Below are 4,796 nucleotides of genomic sequence, written 5' to 3' on the forward strand. Positions count from 1 at the left end.
GCAAGAGCAGAGCAGCCGCTGCTGCTGCAGCAGTTTGCACACTAGTGCACCAGGCAGCGAGCTGGGGATCTGGAAGCCTGCAGCCCAGCCTGCTACAGCCAGCCACAGAGAACAGGGCTGGTTTGCCTCTTTCATCCACATGGGTAAAAATCCAGCACACACACACAGAATGGAGGCAGATTTCAAGCACCATCAGTGGCCCTCAGGAAAGCGAAATGAAGGAGAAGTTGAACACACGTTCATTATTTCATAAAAGTATAAACTTTGAAGTTGGAAAATTACATCTGGTAGATTAAGTATAACACTAGTCAGTTCTGTGTGGGTTTGGGGTGCAGGAGCATCTATTAAGCTTCCATGCTGCTGGACAGCCTAGGTCCTCAGAAAGTACTCTGGCTGATGGAAGTGCAGACCACGGTACGTACCTGTTAGCATCTACAGAGCTCTGGAGGAGCGTGGCACTCAGAGCAGATGGAGATGCTTCTCTATCAAGGCCTATGTCTATTATCTTTTAATGAAGTTAGCCTAGCTGACACTCCAATAGAGGAGCCAGAAAGTCCAATGCTGCTGGTTCACAGTTTACTGACATTTCTCCTTGCTTATGCCTTTCACCTTAGACTCCCATTCCTTTTGATTTTATTTTGTCCTGGATTTAATCAAAGCCCGCATCTCCAAAACTGAATGTACAGTTGCCCAGCATCTTAATGCCTGAAGTGTCACCCCAGCACAAGCAGACAGGTCCCATTTGATAGTACCAAACCGACTTTCTGGAAACTCAGGGTAGGGATTTACAATCAGCCCCAAGGTCTGCACTCCAGCTGCATGGTCAGGTCTCCCAGAGCAGCTTGGTCAGCTCTCACCCAGCCAAAGCCTGAAGCTGTCCACAGGTGCTGCACAGCCACAAGCTTTGCCCAGCCTGGCAGCCAAGGGACAGGAACAAGGCTCGATGCTGCCTGCCCCACGAGCTCCACACTGTAACATCCAGGCTCTTGCATCTCTGTCCAAGGGGAGCAGGCTGTCTGTCCAAAGCTTGCCAGAAACATTTTGACCTACATGGAAATGCTCATCGTAACATTTTCAATTGAAAAAAAACCCTCAAATTAATTCTATATCTAATAGCTATCTAGTTTCCTAGATGAAAAAAAAATTAAAAATCCTCCCAAACTGATTTTCATGGGAACATCAATCCCAAATGATCATTTCCACGATCCCAGAAGCAGCAGAAGGCTCAGCCCAGCCTCAGACCCCCCAGCTGAACCCAGGATCCCTCTAACGACTCACCCTCCTGCTGGCTTCTCCCAGGTCACCAACTGCAGAGGCTGGCTGGCGCCTCAGCAATCAGTCTCTCATTACAGCCTTTCTGCCTGGCACCTTAATTTGATCTGTCATTTCACAGCCCAGTAGCTCTATCTGAACAGGTGGAATATGGCAGATTCCTCTCATTATTTTAGTCTTTTTGAAACAACCAGCATTATTTCACAGTATTCTACATATTTCTAGATTTCCCCCTAAGCATTCCCCTTTCTCTGATCAACAGCTGCATCAAATACACCAGTATATTACTACTTCACACATTGCTGTCTGCCTTCCCAGTCAGCCCTGTACATATGACCTGCATTTGCTTTTTTGGCTCTTACTTGGCGCTTGGTTGTTTGTTCCCTCCTCTGCTTTCAAAGTACTTGAACAGTATTCAGTAAAGTAAAACTAAGGACCAATATTCCTGGTGGTCGTTTGCTTGAGTTTAATCATTCTGGACCCTGGAGAAATTCTACCTGTCTTCATGCTGTTGGTATTTTATTAACATATCCATGTGGCTACAAGCTGCCATGCAGGATTTTTTTTTTTTTTTTTTTTTTTTTTGTGGGTGCAAGAGGGATCTACCTTTTCTGAGCACTGAAACAAGCAGATCTGCTGTACCATGGCACCACCGATGCAATTGCACCCAGCCCCTACTGTCACTGCAGAGACGACTCCGTGCTGGAGCAGGAGAACTCACCGCCTCCCAGTGACTGTCCCCACCAGCTGGATGCTCATAGCGAGGCCAGAGCCTCCTCTGTGCTGAAACCTCCTTTTCAAAGAGGATCACTGCATCTCTCATCACCACGATGAAATGGTGTTTGTCTTATGACTGTGGGAGTTCTCAGAGGATTGAAGAACTGCGTGGGAGGTCACAGCATTTCAGGGAGTTACAAAATGGGGTTGCATATGTGTCCTGCCCCTTGCTGGAGAGCCTCCCATGCCTGACGGCCCTGGTGGCAGTGGCTCTTGGCCAAGGCTTGGCTCAGCAACTGAGTGCGCTCCACTCTGCAAAGGCAGCAACAGAGAGCGCCCTGCATGCCTTTTGTTCTTTTCTTCTTTTCTTCTTTTTTCTTCTCTGCATCTGCTTTAGGTGGTGGTGGTGAACATTAGCTCTCTGCTTTCTTGCAAACTCCATGATTCATCTTTTAACATGTATTATCTTTCTTTACCTTATTTTTATTAACACTGGTGGAAAACAATTACTCCTCCTGGGGAGGGGAGCTGGGGTCATTAGCGCTTGCTGCTTGTTTCACATTGCAGAGCTCAGGCTGCCCATAGCCAAGCTCGTCATGCTTCCCCTGCTTTTTTGTTATAGTAAGAAAGTCTGCACCAGAGGAAGTTCTGCTTTCCTGATTGCTTGAAGAGAAATAATGAAAAGTCTGGAACTCAGGAGATTGTGCACTACAGGGAGATGTCCAGATGAAACTGTGTTCAGGCTCTGTTGAACATGAATCTGTGTCTGGCAGAGCATGCACAGGAGAGAAAATTCAATAGGTTTCTCTTGGCAACAATCTGCATTTTCTTGTAAATGAGTTAAAGGCTGCAAATATGAATCACAGAGCTCAATGTTTGCTCTCTGGGACGGCTGTACAAGGTCAAACCAAAGGTCCAGGCCAGGCCAGCATCTTGTCTCTGACACCAGCCTAGCATAGACACCCAGGGAGGAGCGTGAGAGCAGTAGAAGTATTACAGACCTGCTTTCCTAGTATTCTTAAAGTTTCCTGAACCAGAAGTAGTGTCTTGTTGAGGTTTTGGGGTTTTTTTCTTCAATAGTTTTTCTGAATGATTTTGAAGCCATGCAGGCATTTAGTACCAACACCTTTTGGCAAGGAGCTCTACAACTGGACTGAACATTGGGCAAAACATTCCTCCTTTCACTTTTAAGCTGCCACCTGATAAGTTCCTGTCTTTTCTGTGGTTCTAAAATCACTAGAAATAGTGAATAGCCATTCCTTAGTCCCCTTCATCACTCCACAGATGGCTATTTGCTCTGCTCTCCAACCCTGATTTTTGCAAAGCAAAATCCTTGTTCCTTTTACTTGCTTGCTGAGCAGAGCGTATTCCAACACGCTGTCTTTTGGTGCTTTCTCTGTACCTCTTCATCCTGCTTTGCCTTTTGAGCTGAGGGAGCTGCGCATCACATTAAAGATGCACACATACGCCTCACCTCCGTGCTGACTCCATGCTTCACTGAGGTGCAGTTTTACTTTCATAACAGGCTGTGTTATCACGCACTGATAACTTTCTTGAACTGATTTATCTCAAGCCTTCTTGAGATTGTTTTGTTGAGGAAGAAAACCTTCTTTTGGTAGCTGTGGCTGTGCTGTCAGTCAGCCTGGCTTCGACTGAGCAGTCACCCCAGGTAAGGCTGCCATTTCCCACTGCACTTCCTTCAGTGGAAGATCCAGTTTAACCTGCTGCTCTATCTTCCCTTTCACTGGAGCTTCCCAGTCCCTCATCACCTCCTCCCCTGCCTGCTCAGAGGCTGCTCTCTCTCATTTGTTTGATTTCTGTGGCTCTAGACTTTAGGGGATCTACCAAACGATCCCATGAAAAAAGCTACCAGCACTGTTTACTTTTCATTTTTTAAACAAATCATTACACCAAACTAGTTGGGGCAGATGCCCTATCGCTTGGAGCCTGACTGCGGTGCCACGATGCCCACATCAGCCACAGCCATGGCCGTGGATCTGAAGCCAAATGACAACACAAAGCCCTGCCACAGACCCATGATGGAAATGATGGAAATTTAGATTTAAAGCTGAAACAAGAAAATAAAGACTTCAATTAAAAGCATGCATGCTGCTTCTGGGTCTATGCTACTGCTTCTTACAAAAAAAAACCTTTAAAAACAGCCAGGAAGGGGACACTTGCTCGAGGCCACATCATCCATAGGCATGGAGAATGAGAACAAGGTGAGGCTCAGCTGAGCTCTGGGGACTTGGGAGTGGGGGTGTGAAACGTCACAAAATAGCGATGTGGGGCTGGAAAGGTCCACTTACTGGGACAACCGGTCTGCTGAGATAACCCGTGATCAACTCCAGCCTGCAGGGACCAGAGTGGCTTTAACAGGGCAGCTGTATTGCTGATGTGATGCTGAGCTCAAAGCCAGGGAGCACCAGCTATATTTTTGACACACCTGGAACTGGATAAAAAAAGACCATTCGATACGGCCAGTTCGATTCAAAGCTCAGACACTATTCAGGAGCCACCAGGCAGGCAGGAGCGAGTGCCAAATGACAGCTTTACACTGCGGTCTCCAGGGCCACGGATCAACGAGCAAGCCAGCATCCCGGCCGCTCTCGGGATGGGATGGGGGTCCCAACGCCCCTTGCAGGCCCCCACTCCCCTGAGCTGAGCAGGAGATGCGAGCACAGGGTGCTCTTTGCTGGTTAGCACACTGCCACGCAGCCCGGGCTGGAAAATGTCCTATTGCAAATAAATGATGTGGTAGAAGTGAAATTAAATACTCTTTTTTCAGTTGTTTCTCTCTCTCTCTC

Source organism: Falco punctatus (assembly GCF_963210335.1).
Source record: "Falco punctatus genome assembly, chromosome: 15".
Taxonomy (NCBI): domain Eukaryota; kingdom Metazoa; phylum Chordata; class Aves; order Falconiformes; family Falconidae; genus Falco; species Falco punctatus.